Raw genomic sequence first — 20,309 nt, 5'->3', positions numbered from 1 at the left:
TAAAGAGATGTAGGAAACTTTTAGAATGCTCATTATGTCAAGAAACTCCTTGGGATTTTTGATGGAACACCCTCATCAGGTGTTTTGATGGAGTTTCAGGACTGAAGGCAAATTGTGGCTGCATCTTGCCCCAGGGTCCTTTACTCGGAAAATAATATTTGGTATTTCCCTTTGTTTGGGCTTAAAACATTGTAGCAAGTGAAATAGGAGGTGTGTCTTTAGACAGTGTTACTTGTAACCGGCTCAAGGAGGCATGCGCAAGCTTCGGCACCCCCCTCCCCCATGCTCCCCCCCCCCACCACACCGTGGATCATCTTTGCTCCAAATACGGTATCAAATCTTCACTTCCAGATTCATAGAAAAAGAATAATTGTATTTCTTGGTAGTTCCCCGGCACCAGGTAACCCACATCAAAGTATACCTGCCTTTGGTGTTTCAACAGGTAATCCCCAGACTTCATGCCAAGTGGCATTTCTGTTACTTGGTGTTTACAGCTGAGACCATTGAAATCTAGGGTTTTAAGCTCGAATAGTTTTATTAAGCCTCCTCCAAAAGGAGAGGAGTTTACAATAGCCCCTTTGTCCTGCAATATTTTTGTTCTCATTGCATCAGAAAGTTGTAGTAGTTAAACAAGGAGGCAACTACCTGGAATAGTATGAAAAAAGAGATTAAAATACAGGGTCATTAGGGGCACCTGGGTGGCTCAGTCGGTTGAGCATCTGACCCTTGGTTTTGGTTCAGGTCATGATCTCAGGGTCGTGAGATAAAGCCCCGTGTTGGGCTCCGCCCTTAGTATGGAGTCTGCTTGAGATTCTCTCTCCCTCTCCTTCTGCCCCTCCTGCTCGTGCTTTCTCTCTCTCTCAATTAAATAAATAAAAATTTTTAAAGAATACATAGGGTCATTATATTTGTTGGCTTTATTAATTCAATAAAGCAGACAAAAAGGAAGACAAATGAGATTTGCCTAATACAATTACAGAAAGTCCTCTTATCCGAACATTATGCAAAAGTTGGGTAGTTGTGCCGATCTTGAGTTTGGAAAAATAATTCTGGTTTAAAAAAATTCTCTGAATAGCCTTTTTCATGTAACCATACTCCAGCTTACTTCTAAAGAATGAGTTGAGGTCCTGGTTGCAGCCGTGTTTCTACGTAGTAGTATTTCATTAAATGAAAAGGAAGTTGTGGCTTTGATAGGATGCTTCCAGAGTTCTGTTTTGAATACCTTTGGTGAATTCTATTACTCGTATCTGTTCAAAAGTAGGGAGGTCGGGGTGGGGGGTGGTATGTGGATTCTGTCTTGTCATTTTACTTTGACCCATCGTTTGGTATTTTGTGAAGTCAGACCAAATCAAATGAAGATGCTATCGTAGAACTCCTAATATTATGTCAAAAGAGAACGAGGGGGAAATATTTACATCTCTTTCTTAGAATGTTTACTAATTGTGTTCTAAATTTTGGTCTGATTTACTAAATTTTGTCCTAGAGCCAGAAGAGCAGAAATTGAAAGCCAGAGTCAGAGTACTCCTCCCAAAGTCTCCAGATGGACCCTCGCTGCTCCCGATTTGTAACTGCTTTTGTGAATGATCAACCCATGAGGCGCAGGCCCCTCCCCGCCTTCCCCATTTTTACCAAGCCCTTCTGCAACACCCACACTAAACACTGGCCTTCTCAAGCAGGCATGAATACAACTCCTTCAGGGAGAAGGTGTGTGATGACTTACCGCAGTGTGAAAGGGACTCATAACCCGGAGAACGTGGAGCCTCAGCGTGCTGTCTGGGCTTCTTGAGCAAGATTCCTTTGTGTCCTGGGCCAAGTGCCTTCTGATGGGCTCCGGCAACCCCTCGTGAGCAAAGTTTTAAATAAGGCCGGGAAGAAATTGTCAGTAAGGAGCACGTGCCATCTTGGTTTTCAAAATTATGCTTTCCTAGAGATATCATTGTGCAGCTATTCAATGCAGATGAGGTATTTCTCATATGTATTTTCATCTTATTCTTGCTATGCAGACATACTTTTCTCGGGATGCATAATTATATCTCTTAGCAAACTTTGCTTTATGCTGGTAAGGAGGTGTAACCTGCACGTGGACACTTGCCGAGTCTATGTATGCATGGATGAAGCCTTACCTTTGTGTGATAAGCTCTGCTAAACAGGAGAGAAACAGTGGCGTGAATCAACATGAATTATAATTTTTTTAAGTTTGATCAGAGGATTTATTTCCCGGCATACGTATCTCTCTGATGATGTGTTCTTTAGACACATACTAATTTTAGTTTTTATTACCTAAACACAAACCAGTCAATATCGAGAAAATATCCCAAATGCATTCCAAAGCATAATCCAAGGATTACCGGTCTGGAAGAAGATTTTATAATGGATAAATCACACAAATCATCAAATGTTGATTGAATAGGGATCCCATGATGTGACGAATAAATCCTGTTCTTCAGAATACCTTAGGTTTGGGCTTCTTCCCACCCTTCACCTTCCTCCAGCTCTTCTTAAAATCTGACTGCACACCCGTCTTCTCAGGAAAGTTCTGCATTGAATTCCTTGCCTTTTGGGGACAGAGGAGCTTTTGGCCCTCTGTGACTGACATTTATGCTCTTTTGTGAGCAGACTGGAGACAGAGGCTCTGGACCCTGCTGGGCTGAGCAGGCTCATCCAGACCGAGTGTTTCTGAACTCTGCGATTTCCAGCAGCCCTGGTTGCTTCTCTTTCTTCCTCAGAACAAAAATACAAAGAGTCAGCTTTGGTCCTGAGTTGGAAAAGGAGGCTCTTGCAGAACATTTCATTGATTGAGCAGTTTCCATAGAGGCTTATGTAATGATTTTTCTCCCAAGTCACCGGAAAGGGAGCTCTCCTATATGGTAACCACAGAGTAAAGAGACTTGAGGACATGTCAGAGTGAAAGTAAATTATCACATTCTCAGTCAGTTCACCAACAAGTATTTATCAAGTGTTTACCATTTATAAAAGCACTACAAGAAGGCAAATATAAACCCTGACTTCATAGAGTTTACTGCAGTCTGCATGAGGAAATGGTGCCTGTCTTAGCCTAAGGAATAAAATTATTAGTATCCTAAGGAGAAGGAATAAAAAACTATCAGAGTTCACATTTAAAAAGGGAGGGGCACAGTAATGCCCCATTTCCATAGGGGCTACGTTCCAAGACCCCTGTGGATGCCCCAAACCATGGATAGTACCAAACCCTGTATGTATTCTTTTTTTCCTATACATACAAAGCTGTGATAAAGTTTAATTTATAAATTAACCAGTTTATAAATTTAGTCATAATCTGTTATAATTTATAAATTAATGAGTAAAAAATGAGTAACAATAATTAATAACAAAGAACAATCACAGTGTGCTGTAAATAAGTTATGTCAGTGTGGTCTCTGTCTCTCAAAATATCTTACTGTGCTGTACTCCCCTTTCTTCTTGAGATGATGTGAGATGATAAAACGCCTCCGGGATGGGGCGAAGTGAAGTGAATGACGTAGGCCTCAGGCTACCGTTGACCTTCTGACCTCACATCAGAAGGAGGGTCCTGGGCTTCTGGACCTTGATTGCCCTGGACCTTGATTGCCCGCAGGTAGCTGAAATTGCAGAAATGGGATGGTAGATGATTGAGAAAGTTGTGAGATAGCAGGATGGCAGAAAGTGTGATGCGAAAAGTAGGATTTGAGCGGGCCTTGGGAGGCGTGGCTTGGATTTCGACCTGGGGCGTGGAAATGGGAGATCTCAGAGATGAAGGAGCAGTGCCTTCTGGCTGGGACAACATGGATCTCCAGGAGGAAAAGGAGCTGGGGCCAAACTGTGAAGGTCTCCCCCCTCAGACTGTAAACGATTTCCACCAGCAGTAGGAACCTGTGACGGTACAGCATGGAGAAATTGTATTATCTAGTCTACTTTTGGAAGTATGATCCAACAGGGATGACTCAGAGGGTGCGCAGGGAGAAGACTGAAGGCGAGAAGACCAGTGAGCAGGCTGTTGGTGGAGGAACAGGGTCTGAGCCAGCATGGCATTGTGGGCTTGGAGTGCAGGCCCCACGAGACTCGACAACCGAGGGGCACAGGGAGGAAGAGAAGAACACATTCTTGCCATTAGCAAGAATCAGAGATAGAAGAGGAGGACTGGTTTGGGGGCAAAAATGGGAAGTTTTGAAACAGATGTGATTTCTTGAGACTGCATATTATCCAGCATCTTTTTTTTTTTTTTTTTTTTTTTTAAGATTTTATTTATTTATTTGACACAGAGAGAGACAGCGAGAGAGGGAACACAAGCAGGGGGAGTGGGAAGGGAGAAGCAGGCTTCCCGCCGAGCAGGGAGCCCGATGTGGGGCTCGATCCCAGGACCCTGAGATCATGACCTGAGCTGAAGGCAGTCGCTTAACCAACTGAGCCACCCAGGCGCCCTTATCCAGCATCTTGAAAGGGGGAGATGCCAGGGCCCAGGATACAGATTTAAAAACTCTATGCAATAAAAGGAAATTAGCAAAGAAAGAGAAGAGGGCTGAGCATGTAAGCTTGGGGAACACATACCCTAGGGTTAGAAGGAATAAGAAGAGGGGACACAAGCCAAGAAAGAGGAGCAACAGAGTGATGGGAGGAACACCAGATTAGTACCATCTGGGAGGAATCAAGAGTACTAGGATATTTTGGTTGCAAGAGGCAAATAAAACTCAAGGTGATTTAAACCAAAAACAAAACAAAACAAAACACACACACACCCCCAAGTGTATTGTATCTCATATATATTTGTTTTCTACTGCTACATAACAAATTACCATCACTTAGTGGCTTCAAACCTCACCCCCGTTGTCTTGGTTTCTGCAGCTACCATGGCTTAGCTGGATTCTCAAATCAAGGTGTTAGTTGGACTGCATTTTCATCGGGGGCCCGCCATCCTCTTTCAAGCTACGTGGTGATTGGCAGAACTTATTTCCTTGTGGCTGTAGGCCTGAGACCCCCATTCCAGGGCTGTCAGCTGGTGCCTCTCCAGTACCTTGTCATGTGGTGCTACCCCCCCCCAACCCAAATATGTCCTCTCATTTTGAATCTCATTCTTGAAAGAGCCTGTCTCTTGGAAGGGCTCACCTGATTAGGTCAGGCCCACCAAGGGTAACCTTTCTACGTTAAAGTCCATTGATTTGGGACCTTACTTTTAGCTGCAAAATCCCCTCACAGTGGCAGCCGCTGAATTAGTGCTTGATTCAATAACTAGGAGAAGGTGTGTGTGCACTAGGACATAGGGCAATCTAAGGGGCCACTGTGGATTTTTGTCTCTCACAACGTAACTAAAAAATCCAGGGATAAATCTCACGTTTGGCATGGCTGGGTCCAAGGCACCTCACCGTCATCAGGACTCAGACATCCGTCTTTCAGCTTTGCTCCCCGTTAGAGAGCCTCATTCTCAAATGGGCTTTCCTCACAAGGGAGTAAAAACAGCTCTTATGAGACCACACTTTCATGCTCCAGCCCATCCGAGAGAGGCCTCCGATGGGCTTTGGTTATGTGCCTGTCCCTAAAACCAGTCATCATAGTGAAAGGGATACGTATTCTAATCTTCCAGAACTAGGTCATGTGCCTGTCTTTGCACCCAAGGCGTGAGGTCACCCCAGCCTGGTAACAAAAGAATGGGGGAGAGGTCACTCCAGAAAGATACTGTTCAGGCAGAAATGCTAGTCCACTAAATAAAAGTAAAAGGAAATTGAAGGAACTGTTGAGGAGCCATAACCAAATAGTAGAAGAGAAGTCAGGTAGGGAAAGGCCACTGCTTTTAGGAGGCAGGTTAAGCTGTGTCTGGTACAATACCAGCAATGAATTTATACCACACTTACACGTTCGTTAGTGAACAGGAGAGAGGCCACAGCTATTTGGGAACACAACAGAGTCTGGGGAAGGTCTCCTAGGGATGGCAGCGGCTGAGCGTGTTTCTGCCGAGAAGTTTCTAGCAGAGAAGAAAAAGACTGATGGAGAGATGAAGGGCGGAATTGACCCTAAGAGGACCTGGAGCCAGTAGGGGGGAGAGCAGACAAGAGCCCAACACTAAAGCAACAAAAAGTTCCCCCAGAGTATAAGGTATGTGGCCATTTGCCACCTCTCTAGACCAGACAGGTGTTACTCTTTCCAATGTAGCCATCTTAGAGTGACTAAATATACCCATAAGATTCTTAGCCTCTGTCTGGCTAGGTCATTAACCGAAAGGCTTACCTTTAGAGTAGGTTTACCTTTAGTGGTTCTCAAAGTGTGGTCCTTGGACCAGCCGCACCAGCAATCCCTGGGAACTTGTTAGAAATGCAAGTTCTCTGGCCCCACCACAGATCTAATGAATGAGAAATTGGGGGGAGGGGGAGGGAGGCATCTGTGACCTCCAGGTGTTTCATAAGACCTCCAGGTTTTTTTAAGGTTTTATTTATTCATTTATTTATTTGAGAGAGAGCACAAGCAGCAGGGGTGGGGGGGCAGAGAGAGAGGGAGAAGCAGACTCCCCGCTGAGCAGGGAGCCCAACGCAGGGCTTGATCCCAGGACCCTGAGATCATGACCTGAGCCAAAGGCAGATGCTTAGCTGACTGAGCCACGCAGGCGCCCCGACTTCCAGATTTTTCTGATAATGGTTCAGGTTCAAGAGCCCCTGCCTCAGAGCATCCACATCTCCCCTCCACACACCACCAGGGTTTCCTTAAAACAGTAGCTTGGGAAAGCTTTGAGAATCAAAGATATACATATGGCAACTGTTGAAAAGCCACTAATGACTCCAATTGTAATGGGTTGGAAGAACAAAAGAGAGAAGGCGAAGTTGTAACTTAGTTGTTCTCCCGTTCATGGAGGGCTTTCATGTGGATGATAGTCATCAAAGGAGCTACAGGATCCCGGAGGACGGAGACAGGTGGGAAGGGCTTAGATGATAGCTATAGAATAGTCATGCCTTTGAGTAAGGGTTAAGTCGTAGAACAGGTTTTGGATATGGATCATTTAATTTAAATGCAGGCTCTCCTACTAGACACTGTGAGGGGGCTGCAAAAGAAAGGCACGGCAAGGTTTCTTTCATCAAGGAGCTTATAAACTTTTTGAACCTTCAAGACTTAAGTAAATCCAGTGGAGTATAGAAAGGCAGTATAATGGAGTGCTGAATTGAAAAGGACCTTGAGGCAAAATGTGTGGTCGAGACTGTAAGTGCTGTGGGCATTCAGGGGAAGAAATTGGCATTGTGTCATTTTCTTCTCCGGACCAGAGGATGAAACTGTCAGCCTGGTATCATTTTCCAAGTCTGATGGCGGGGGTAGTGGCCGCTTGGATTCAAGAAGACCTTTTTCCTGCTCTCTCTTTTCTTTCCCAGTTTGCTAAAGTTTGTCAAAACCGCGATGTCAAAGCGAGGAGTTGTGTTTCGAGACTTTGAACTTGAAGTATTATTAATGTCTTTGGTTATATGAGAAACCTGTAGGGGAAATTACATTTTGTCCTGGATGTCTTTAGATGGGGACAAGACTCAAGTAGAAGTTTGGCGTATTTGTTTCAGACAGACTTTCAGACTTACTTCATTCACGGGGAGGACATGAATGAACCTGTCTGAGGATGCCTTCGTTTTGCAGGATGAAGAAGGCGAATTAGCTGATTTTCCCTAGCGGAAGGATTACATTGTACCAGATTGGGGATGATAGGGAACAAGAAAACACTTCAGATGAACGCAACATTTCCATTGCTTTTTATTGCTTTGCACCATGCTGCTTGCCTGGGTCAATAAACAGGTAACCAAAGCGAGAACCAAATGAGAAGGCTCCCAGGACAGGGACATAAAGGCTGTTTGGAGTCCAAGAGTAAAATAATAAAAACATCTTAATAGTAAAGAGGAAGCCAGCAAATTTGGAACCTACTGCAAGGCACTAGGAAGATTTTTTTTGCAGAAGTTTACATGTAATGTGATCTGTTTTTAGCCCTTTGGGGGGGTGGGGGAGGGTTTTCTTAACTCCAGCTGTGGCTTGCAGGTGTTAACAGAGAGCTTCCTTTTCTTTCACCGTGATGACGGGGTGACGTGAGATGCATTAGGAAAGCAGGGGCTTCCTCTCCTGTCATATCAAGTATAATACCTGCATCGAACCGTGCTCCTCTAGCAGAAATTAGTAGTGTTTGTTGTGCTGATGTTCTGGCAATTGGGAAGAAGAATCCTCTCTTATTTCAAGGTATTGAGAACAGCTGTGTGGCCCATTTCTTGATAAAGGAGACCCAGTTGAAATGGGCAGGAAGAAAAAAAAAAGAAGATAAAATACCAGAAACTAGTTGTACACGTCCAATCAGATCACATCACACAGAGGCTGTGTTCTCTACCTGCCGAACTTCTCTCACATGGTCATTTTGTAAGAAAAGCCTTCTGTAAGAAAAGTCATTTTGTAAGAAGAGGAGTGTGGTCCTCCCAATAGGATCGCAAATCACAATGTTTCTTTTTCCTTCCTAATGCCTATCCGATTTACAAATTTCACACATGGACTACAAATGGTATACACTGATTCGGTCTCGTCTGCTCCTCTTGGTGCACTGAGCTCCTTAAAGGCCTGGTCCTTGGCTGTTTCGTTCACCATTATGAACATAGAACCTGGTGAATATAGGAAGCACCAAGTAAAAATTTGTCCAGTGAATGAATGAATGAATGAATACGAAAGCACTTTGTACAGCTGAAACTAATATAATGTTGTCTATCAATTATACCTCAATAAAAAAAAAAAGAAGAAAGCACTTTGTAAACTGTATTCACTGTAAAAGCCGTGGTTAACTATATTCGTAGCAGATTCCTCCTTTCTTCCTTCGGTCCTAATTTTCTTCTCTCCATTCTAATTTTCTTCTCTCCATTTTTCAGTTATTTTGAGGTATACTTGTCAGTGTCTTACCAATTCCAAATCGAAGATTTGCTGTTATTCATTTTTGCGGTTTTTTTTGGAGATCAGGACCACGTTTTTCCCTCGAAAACAAGGTTACACCCACAGTGCTAGTCCTGAGCCTCCCACCTTTGTTGGGCATGTGCTTTGCGGCTTTGAAAGGGAACTCGTGGATGATTTGTTTGGGAAGCAAACAGGGCGCTAGCGTAGCACTTATATTCTGTGTTTCTCACCATCCCCAAAGCCTGTCACATAAGTTCCCATACCCCAAGCATGCTCCTCAAGAACACACGAGTCGAAATAACTTGATCATGTTGGCCCAGGCAGAGCTGTTCCTGGCTCTGTCTTCAAGGAGGGGAAAAAAAAAAAATCAAGAAATCCAGGTGTGGAAAATATTAAGGATCAGGATATGAATAGGGCTTTTCTTTAAAAGCAACAAACAAACAAAAAATCCTCCAGTCCTCTCCAGCAGGGCCTTGGTGTGCCACTTCTGTGTGTATGGAAGTGTTATCCTCGGTGGGCAGGAACGGCAGACAGCCAAGTGGAAAATTTCACAGCCCTGCAAACCTCCAGTGCACTAAACACTGTCACCCAGCCATCGGAGGGAACCGTACGGCAGGGACCAAAGAACGATGCTCCTCCACAGGCCTCTGTCACCCACCTTCCATGCCCCCCCCCTTTGCTTCCCGCTCTGATCCAGGTCTTTACTTTCTTTCTCCCTGAGCTTCCAGAAGGCTCTGTTTCCGGTCCTGGGCTTCCCCGGACCCCTCAGTGCAAGGGAAGTTTCAGCAATGCAGCCCATGCAGACTTTTTTTTTGCACGTTTGGGTGCCCCAGGGAGAGTGGACTGTTGGTGGCTAGCCAAAGCTGGCTTTTAAATTCTGGCTCAGAGCTCAGTAACAGGCTTATGACCACTAATAATACTTGGCGTTTACATAGTGCCTTTCTTCTCGGGAACTGTGAGTACTTTGCAAGAGTGATCTTATTGATCTTCCCAACCAACCCAGTGAGGTATGAAAATGGCAAGAGGTGATCGTCCTAGCTCCCTCCCTTTTGCAGAGAGTAAAATCAGGTGGTGTGTTATGAGACCGTGCTGCAAGTTGACATCTCAGCTGGGATTACATCAGGAGTCCCCCAGAATTGGCTTCAACTTTATGGGTGTGTGGGGAGTGGGGGGGAAGGGTGGGGAGGGACGGGGGCGGGAGAAAGGCTGACCGGGCAACGCCATGTCTCCTGGGGCGGGAGCAAAAATACTACATTCCTTTTTTTTTTTTTTTTAAGGAAAGGGTGCTGGAAAATGGTCTTTGGCGAGTTATCAAATCCGTGAGACTTCATTTGTTGAGATAACAGAGTGATTGGATGAGGCATTTACCTTTTCCTTTTTCTTCTCTCCGACTCCCGCGCTAGGGATTTCTCACTCCTCTGGAAGGAAGAAAGAACACGCCTGAGCCCAGGAGCGCTCCAGCTTCTTGTGGGAAGTCTCCATGGTGAAGGCTAAGCCAGGGCTACCTGGGAACAGCGCGCAGTGAATGTCGTAAGTTAACGAGCAGCATCTGCGGCGGCTTGCCTTGCGAGGATCTGTGAATCATGGCATGTCACCGAGCCAGGGCGATGAAGGGGCATTCGCATGAGTTCTAAGTGATCGTCCAATTAATTTCTTTTTTTAGAGGAGAGATTCTGTTTTTATCTGCCGTGAACTTGCCTTCGCGGGGCACTGCTCATTATCTACTTCTGGTATAAAAGAGTGGAAGACAGTGATTCTTTTCACTGTTAGAGCACTCGTCTCCTGGGGCACTAACATGGTACCCAGCGTAGAGCAGGCTCTTTCAACTGGGCTGTCAAAGTTCATTTAGGTTTGGGGGGTAGTGGGTAAAATTCTCCGGGCGAAGGATTAGCAACGAGAATTGGCACCCAGCAAATATTTTTATTTATGTGAAGTTTTTTGTTGTTGTTGTTGTTGTTGGTTGGTTTGTTCTTGGAATGAATTTTTTTTCCCTGGCTTTCAAAAATCTGAGGTATGCAAATATAGTCCATTATTGTGGGTGCTTGTCTTATTCAAAACTGGAGGACTTACCGGTTTTTATCAGGTTGCAAGGTCAAGGCTTTGGGATCAGTAAAGTATCAGCTGCAGGTTGCTTTTCATGAGGAACTTTGGTATTCAAGTAGTTGAAGAGATGGAGCGCACTCTGGGTTGCCAGGAGCTTATCTGCCACAGAATTTAGGAATCGGACCAACTCGGTTGCTTTCTGGAGATTTTAACCTCATTGCTAGATTGTGTCCAAAAAAAAAAAAGTTTATAAGGTTTTGATCAGGAAAGAGTACAGCTGCGGGAAACCCAGGATGGGCCACGAGTGTATTGTCTTCAAGTTTTAGAAAAGTAAGAACCAACTTTGACTAGGACTTGGGGTATGTGTGTGTGCGTGTGCGTGTGTGTGTAAATGCATGTGTACATTTACATATTTAATATATAGTGTATATTTGTGCATATATTATATATACACAAGTACATATATTTGTGTGTATATAAATATGTATTATATATATTTTTATATATTATATAAAATTTTAAATAATAAGTTCTTAACTTCTTAACACTTCAGTCAGCAAACTTCTCCAGGGATTTTTAACTTACATTTTTCCAGTTGCACAAATAATTTTGAAAGAGCAAGGTGCATCAATATGAGGGCATATATCAGGGAGAACAAGCATTAATGCTGAAAAGAAAAATTTCCACTGAATATTTTTTAATGTTGTGGTTTTCTAAAAATTTGCATTAAAATATGCATCTTTATCCATATTTCCTCAGGGTTAAATAGTCATATTAAAATAAGCTTATTAAATTTAAAATCTCCCAGTGCCTCATAGTAAATGGTGGGAAACACTGGTGTTTTAATGTGTTTCCATTTTGTGCATATGATCCCATTGGTTCCAGTGGAAATGTGCATACAGCAGCTGGAATCAGCAGACCTGAATTCTGTTCCTGGTCCTATGGTTGAGGTCAAGAAATCTGCAACTTTGACAAGTCACTAACCCCCATCAAGTGTTATTTTGTTAAGTCTATATGTTACTTTTTATTTTGTAAATCTGTATGCACAACAAATAACCTGTGAATTGATCAGTTAACATCTTGGTTTGAGGTCCCCCATAAGGGGCACAGTATTAAGTAAGGCACTTTAATACTTACTAAAAAATAATCTCTCTTGTTGTAAAAGGTTCTGTCACTATTAAGGAATAATTTGGGTCCTAGAGTAGCAGTATATTTTACTAGAAATTATTTTCCCAATCAGATGGCTGTTAGAATACACTTCTGGTGATTTCTCTTTTTCTGGTGATGTTTTTTAAAGCATTTTTATCCTAGGAAACAAGTGTCTTATGGAAAAGTGCTTTAGGTTTCAGGTTACATGTAAATGAATAATGCAGATACTGTAATCAAAATAACTTTGTTTCAAATCTGGTGGTTGTTTTTTTTTTTTTTTTTAAACCATTGCTTTGAAATGCTCATGTGATGCCCTGTCAAACCCCAAACATTAAATGAGGTTTTCAAAGAAGTTCTGAAGTATAAACTTTAAGATGCCAAATGGCCCACTAAAATAATTTTAAAATCCTTCTGTAAATGGAGTGTGTTGAGAGAAAGGAAGAAAATACGAAATTCTAGTGAACTTCTTCAGTGCTGAGGACTTCCTCTTGCAAATTGCATTTGCTTGGTGGGGGGGTTGGGGAGGGCCCCGATTTTCTCAGTAAGTTGTGAAATTAGTAATCTTAGTCATTAGTAATCTTTTGGGATCTTGGTGCATTTTTACATTGAGTTCGTACTTCGGTGTCCTTCGTGTCCCAAAGCCTGTGCCATGATGATAGGGAAAGCAGGAGATTTTCAAAGAACGTGTGCTTGCAAATGGGGTAGGAATGTGGATATATAAATATTTGAGTAACCATCCTAGCAGCCATTGGAATGAGAGGCTTCTGTCCTCAGCATTCCTCGCAGACTGCACCCCAAACTTACTGCCTCTGCGGGACCCCTCCGCCGGTCCCTGTTAGCTACCTCTCAGATCTGCCACCAGCATTCTAGCAGATGAGATGAAAGGGGTGGTAATGAAATTTTACCTACGAGTCAGGAGACCTGGGTTTTGCGCATGATGTTGCACTTAATCTTGGAACCTGGGAACCCCTAAAGCTCCATGGACGCGATTTATGAGGAGTAACATGAGAACATTGAGCTAAGTGACCTCTGGTGGTTCTCCTTGCTCGATGTGTCACATTGCAGAATGTGCCAGCTTGGATGAGGCAGGTTGGACCTTCATTTTAGCCCGTTTGTCTTCTAAAAGTCAATGATTTGGCACAACTTCAATTTACTACAACTGCTTTTAAAATATTGAGTGCAGGGCACCTGGGTGGCTCAGTTGGTTAAGCGACTGCCTTCGGCTCAGGTCATGATCCTGGAGTCTCGGGATCGAGTTCCACATCGGGCTCCCTGCTCAGTGGGGGGTCTGCTTTCTCCCTCTGACCCTCTTCCCTCTCGTGCTCTCTGTCTCTCATTCTCTCTCTCAAATAAATAAATAAAAGCTTTAAAAAAAATAAGATAAAATATTGAGTGCAGTCTTATGCTTATATATATGTTATGTCTATCACTGTTGTGATACGCACCCTCCTGGATAGCATGGCAACTCAAAGGTGTTCATTTGAGTGCTTTCTAAGAATATAGTTTTAGTCATTTAAATTTAGGGTCCACCTGGGGCGCCTGGGTGGCTCAGTCATTAAGTGTCTGCCTTCGGCTCAGGTCATGATCCCAGGGTCCTGGGATCGAGCCCCGCATCGGGCTCCCTGCTCCACAGGAATTCTGCTTCTCCCTTTCCCACACCCCCTGCTTGTGTTCCCTCTCTCACTGTGTCTCTCTCTGTCAAATAAATAAAATCTTAAAAAAAAAAAAATTAGGGTCCACCCATTGGTCTTTTTGAAAGTTAAATATGAGCCGCTTTTGAAATTAAGTTTTTAAAAACTGTCTACCTCCACATTCAAATATTGCTTAGCATAGGGGTGCCTGGGTGGCTCGGTCAGTTAAGCATCCAACTCTTGATTTCAGCTCAGGTCATGATCTCAGGGTCGTGAGATTGAGCCCCGCATCAGGCTTTGCGTTGGGCATGGAACCTGCTTAAGATTCTCTCTCTCCCTCTGCCCCTCCCTCTCCCCCTTCTCTCTAAATAGATGCATGGAGGCAATGATCTATATTTCTTTCTTAAGCTTCTCAGCCTCCTTAAGTAGGACTTCCCAGGTTACCTTTTCAAAGCAGCCTCTCCTGACCCATGTAAAAGAGCAGCCACCCCATTCCTCTGTGCCTGCTAGCATACTTTATTTTCCTTTTAAGCATCTTATATATTATATATTTATTTGTTAATCGTCTATCCCCTCAACTAGACTGTAAGCCTCATGAAAAGCAGGCATTTTATTATTATTATTATTACCAGCTGAATCTACAACACCTAAAATGCTGTTTGGCCCATAATGGGCACTCAGTAAATAGCTGTTGAGTGAATGTCCAAGGAGAATGTTAGTGTATGTCCGGGCTTCTCATGTGTGGTGGGCTAACCGAAAGGAATATAAACACGGTTCTGATGAGACCTGCTTGAATCCGATAGCAGTGTGATCAGGTAGGGGATGGCGTGGAGAGACCCATCTAGTTTCTTTTACTTAGAAGTTGATACTAAATATCTACAACGTGTATAAGTAAATGTGGGAAAGGAAACAATTTGTTTTAAAAAATGTTTTATAGAACTATCAATAGAGTATGGGGATTTTCTGATACTTTTTAAAAAAAATCCTGCCCTGTGTGTATTTCCTCTCCCGTTCCATTTGAGTGGTTTGCTTTATCAGTCATTTCTCAGCAGCCAGCTCTAGCATTCTGTGAACGGAGGCGGCTTGGTCTCTCCCCATCACATCATTTCATCGCCCCTGGGAGTGGGAGCCAGGCTTGAGGTGTGCTAGCTCCCGAGAAAGAAACTCACCATTTACTGAATAGCATCATTTATCCCGTCTTCTGGATGATGAACAATTTGGAACAAAGAAATGGTATGCCAACACAAATTAAGCCCATCCAGTGTCTCCCGTGGTGTGAGGGAGGGCATTCACAAAGGCTTTCTTTCCTTTTTTTTTTTTTTTTTTTAAGATTTTATTTATTTATTTGTCAGAGAGAGAGAGAGAGAGAGAACACAAACAGGGGGAGTGGCAGGCAGAGGGAGAGGGAGAAGCAGGCTCCCTGCTGAGCAGGGAGCCCAATGTGGGACTCGATCCTAGGATCCTGGGATCATGACCTGATCTGAAGGCAGACGCTTAACTGACTGAGCCACCCAGGCACCCCTCACAAGGCTTTCTTAAGGTGGCATCATCCTGCGTTGCTTTTGAGGATGGCAAGAATAACGGTTTCTTGGATTTTGTGTGTTCATGGACCCCCCCTTTTCAGAGGAACTGCTCTGAGTGCAGGAGTTACATTTTTCCTAGGAAGAAACTGGAAGACCAGAATACACACCTCTGTGCCTATTTATACAGCATTATGCTGTCTTTATAAGCTTCGAAAAATGGCAGCTGAATTTCTAGTCCCCAGAGTCAGAGAATTGCATACACACACTCTGATAAGAGTGATTTGGGAATTTCCTGTGTGTCTGGCAATTTGTACCTTTTAGATTTGCCATGTGTGACACCAGATTCTTTAGCACTATTGCAAAAAATAAAAAAAAACAGAGAGAGAGAGAGAAAACTGAAGTAGATAAGGGGGTCAGGAGAGAAGGGGAGATTTTGCTGTTAGAATAACGAGGAACCGGCCTCGCTGTTTTCAGTCCTCGCTCCTGAAGGCCCTGTGACTCGGCTTGAGTGTCCTCGAGGCTCTGGGCCGGGCAGTCGCTCGTGTGGCATCGGGTCTTTTCAGGTTTTTGCCTTCACCCTTTTCTCTGCCCTTCTCAGACTTCCTTCCAGCACGTCTCACTAATTCCTGGCCCTGGCCTCTCTGGCGGGGCCTCTGCAGGAGCCGCTCCTCTGAGAGCTGATGTCAGAGCTCCTTCCTGAGTCCTTGGCAAAGTCTAGCCCATCCCAGGCACACCCTTTCCCTCGGCATCACCTTCTCCCAGCGCCGGGCCTCATCCTCTCCTCTCAGGCACCTCGGAGAGGGGAGGGAGAACCACAGAACCCCCAGAAGTTGTTGAAGAACCCTACAATATTCATGTTCTGTGGGGGAAGGGGAGCACCCGCAGCCTGGTGAGACTGCTCTCTAACTGAGTTGTGCCACGGGCGAAGTGTGTGCGTGTTCTCTTGAAGATTAGAATTCACCCAATAAACGATACTTATGAAAAGACTGTTTTGTGTGCCAAGGTGTGCTAAAGTGTGTTAGGGATACAGGGATGTGTGATCCATATTTGCTGCCCTTGCGGGGGAGGGGGGTATGCACTTGGGGTGTGAGTCAGGTGCTCCGGAAGGGGTGGTGGGTCAGAGTGCTCAGAGCCGGGTGCTCAGGGAAGGCTTCAAGCTCCACTGCACAGCAGAATCAGGCCTTGAAATCGAGGTAGATCTGAGCCCCGTGTATGTGTGTGCTTTGAGAAGGCAAGGGAGGGAGGGCAGCTAAAACCAGTCTCTTACTTACCTGCTCCTGAGTCTGGGCAAATGAGACCTCTCCGTCAGAACCTTCTTTCCATCAGAGATGATGGGGTAGGACAGCTGACGAAGACCTAGGATGGGGATTTGTGGCATCAGAAAACCATTCTCCTTTAGGATCATTTTATATATTTATTTGCAAAGCCTGAAGCCCGAACTTGGGGTCACTTAAGGAAAGGATGCCGTTCAACCCGAGTAGGTATAGTGTTTTCAACTTGAACTTTGATACAGAAACCATACCCCAAATTAAAAAAGTATTTCTCAAGGGGTGTATCTTTCAAGTGTCCACTGTTGAAGAATCCATGTGCACCAAAGAAGGAATGACTCGCTCATGTGCCTCCCCAGCACCTAAAAGTTCTTTCAGATAGAGATCAAATAAGTCCCACACTTTTGGGCATCTCAGAGGCTGGTTGGATCCCTCATCTTTGTTAAGATATTACTGATGTTTGTGATTTCTCACACATTGTCTCATCCCATAGTATTTGAACTCTTTTCACAATTCCTCTCAAAGATTGTTGTTTCTCTTTTGCTTTCAGACAGAAAAGTGAGGCACAAATAGGAACGAAATGACATTGTTTTGTCTGAAAGCCCGAACAAAATCCGTTGGTTCTTTCTTACCAGCAAATAAATTGTTCCTTGGGACTAATGTCAAAAAAAGACAAACAGAAAGATAACCTCATCCTTTTAATTTCCCCATGTTTTTCACTTTTGTAAAATAATCATTTTTTTTAAATACCAGAAAGTCATTTAACCACTCCCCCAACGTACATTCATATGAAATTTCAAGTGCTAGCTATACAATGAATTAGGCTAGGTGGAATCTTAGATTGAAAGAATTAATTCATCTTCTATACATCCTGAGCATTAGGTTAACTTTTTGCAGGCGCTTAAATAAGTATGTTTGCATGGTTCAGAAAAACTAACTCTCAACAAGTGCAAAATGCTTTTTAGGTGATACAGTAAAATTAGCTCTTTGAAACCTACATTGGAGGAAGTCAGTTTTTCAGTCTTTTTTTTTTTTTTTTCTATTTGTGCTTATGTTTTAAAATGACTGAAGTAGAGTTCTCCCCCCGCCCCAATGAAAATATTAATGGGATACGAATGGCAATCTTTTGAGAATCTTTCATTTCTAGAGTTCAGGCAAGTTCTTGTCACCATGCTCTTTGGACTCTGAGCCATCTTCTTCCACCTAGAAATTCCACTTCTTTCCCTGTACCTTCATCAGGCACATCTTGTCCCCATCTGCCTTCCAGCCTGGGGTATCCGACACTGGGATGGGACTCGACCACCGTGCCGGCAGAATTTCCCTGCTGAGGAGACCCTTGCATGAGTTACTACAGGGCTCTTTCAAACTGCACGCAGCCATCCTCACGGGCTTCGGGACACACAACTCTGAGCATCTAGAAAGACAAACATGCTCGCTGGAATCGTTTTCTAAAATTTCCATGAGGTTACTCTTTATTTCATTTCTCGTTTTTCTTCTCAAGCCTTTGTAGCTTGCATGGAACTGAAAAATTATAATTTCTCCAGGGCTAACATCCAAGACTTTAATAGGCCGTCTTAATGCGTTGGGCTCCTACGAGTTACTACCCGTTAGAAGCATTGTAAAATTCACTCCGCAGAACAAAGAGGCCCGCCACAAAGATTGTTCCCTTCCTCTACCGTGGCAAGCCCTCGTTTTCCAGTTTTCTTTGCCTTTTCTTCTTTGTTCTCCAAGGAGAAGGGGGCATGTTATTGTTCGGAAAGGGGACAGCTCTGGCCTATACAAACAGATTTTTTTTCCCCTTTGGCAGCCTGAGTGGTTCTACCTGTTTTCTGGCTCTCATGCTTCTGCTTGTGAACAAGCTCCCTCCCTCCCATCTGCAGGACACTAATAAATTAAAGATACAAATGTCAGTTCATTATTGCACGTATCTGCCACTCCCACGAGTTCATAATAGAGGCATTGGGCCTTTATCTGAAGTGAGTGTCTTGCCCCTACTCTCTCACCACCACATCGAGCACAAGTGTAGATTAAAGGATAGTGTGTCGAGGTGAGAGCTATCCACTGGGTAATGTTAGTCTGTCACTCATTGTAGCTGAGCAGATGAGCTGCCAATGGGTATCTTGTTGCTGTCATCGGGAGTTTACAGTCCAGGTTCCCAGCATTGCTGACGATCTATTTCTGAGCCCCAGCAGGGAGGCCAGTTGTCCTAGCAACCTGCTGGCTGGCACTTCCCTGAAGGCGAGCAAGGGAGTGGCAGTGGAAGGCGGTGGCCTCCAGAGGGTCAGGAGGGAGTTGGCAGTCACCTTGCTCCTAGAAGATTTTCCATTTCCTTCATCTGGGCAGGCCTCCAGGAAGGAATGTCAGTATCATGGGAGTGTGACTTACTCAGGATTGTGGACCACATGGTTGTTCTGGGACAGATAGCATCCCGTGGCGAATAACACACCGAGGAGTGGATAGTCCAGGCAGGATATTAGTCCATCTCAGAACATTAGGTGGTATCAGGTTTTCTTGTGAATTGGGTTCATGTTCTGGTTGTTTATCAGCACTGGAATTCTGAATTGGGGAGACCCAGGTAGCTGTTTGGGAGGAATCGGGTCAGGAGAGGGAGCATGGAGGGAAACACCACTACAGTGGACCTTGGTTACTTTTCCTGCCGACGGCTCTGGCCCGAGAGCAGTCCAGTGTAATTAGAGCTTCCGTGCTGGGCTCCAGTAATTGATCCACATACTCAGCTTTGAAAAGGAACACGACTAACCTTGTCCTCTTCTTGTTAATTATGCTCATCCTCCCTTTATGTCAAATTGAATTGGCACCCAATCGTTCCCCGCCCTTTTCTGATGTGGGTCCAAAAGAATGTAGAAATCCTGACATCTTAAAGTCCCTAACCTAGTTGGCCTTGCCCAGATTAAGTCTAAAATTGGGCCATCAATTGACATCGGATGTCTTGGGGACTTCATCGCCCAGCCACTTCATGGTGGAGGTCCCTCGCCAAGGACTTGGGCTGACGTTTTCTCCTAGGAGTGCTTCGGTCTGGGTTAGCCCGGAGATGTCAGGACATTTTTCATGAAGAAAGAACTAAAGGCGGGGTCTACTTGCAAACCCTGTTTGAGAGATGTGACGGAACCTTTGCCGCACACTTTGTATACTCAACAAATACTCACTCCCTCTTCCATACCTGGAATAAGGATAGACTGGAATTAAGAGAAATGATTTTTGGACCAAAACAAAGCACCTGGATAGCTGTCAATACTTTCGGAGAGTGCTATGATTCCAAGATGTTTCTTAACAAATAAAATAAAGCAGTTCTCTTTGACAATGTGTGCGGTGTGCCCAACGGGTCATTATTTTAAGTTGTTGAAATGGTTTAAATGGTACAAGACACTGTGTGTTCCTAGAAAAATAACTACCTATGATGTACATGCGTTGTGAAATTGTAGAGAAGTAGAGTTTGTTTTTTTTTCCCCAAGATTGTTATGTAACTCTTCATCCAATATTTAACGGTAAATAGTCATCATTCCTCATGGTACACAGACAGTGAAGACAGTTCTCTCATATTGATATGAATAATGAATACAACTAATGTGAATTATGGTGAAGTTGGAAGATTAAAATCCTTCTCTAAGTCTGATGATTGCTTTTTTTAAAAGAAATTGGGTAAACAGATGATACCCAATTAGGCCTCATCAACTTCATGCTTCATATTTTTCTTTTTTTTAAGATTTTATTTATTTATTTGAGAGAGAGAGAGCATGCACGCGTGCACGAGGCGGGGGGAGCAGCAGAGAGAGAGGGAGAAGCAGGCTCCCCACTGAGCAGGG

At 44.0% G+C, this 20,309-nt stretch overlaps 1 protein-coding gene across 1 annotated transcript in view; it reads left to right on the top strand.

Annotated features, from left to right (window-relative positions):
• The window catches only part of ATXN1 (ataxin 1), a 242,775-nt gene that overhangs the window by 83,544 nt on the left and 138,922 nt on the right, over positions 1–20,309 (top strand). Inside the window, exon 4 of the mRNA XM_078055720.1 lies at positions 10,278–10,404. The gene's annotated coding sequence lies outside the window, so the exon portion shown is untranslated. The remainder of the gene's footprint in view (positions 1–10,277; positions 10,405–20,309) is intronic.

The sequence above is a fragment of the Halichoerus grypus genome, chromosome 9 (genome assembly GCF_964656455.1).
Source record: "Halichoerus grypus chromosome 9, mHalGry1.hap1.1, whole genome shotgun sequence".
NCBI classification, from domain to species: Eukaryota; Metazoa; Chordata; class Mammalia; order Carnivora; family Phocidae; genus Halichoerus; species Halichoerus grypus.
Note: the sequence above shows the minus strand (reverse complement) of the source record. Positions and strands in the feature narration are given on the sequence as shown.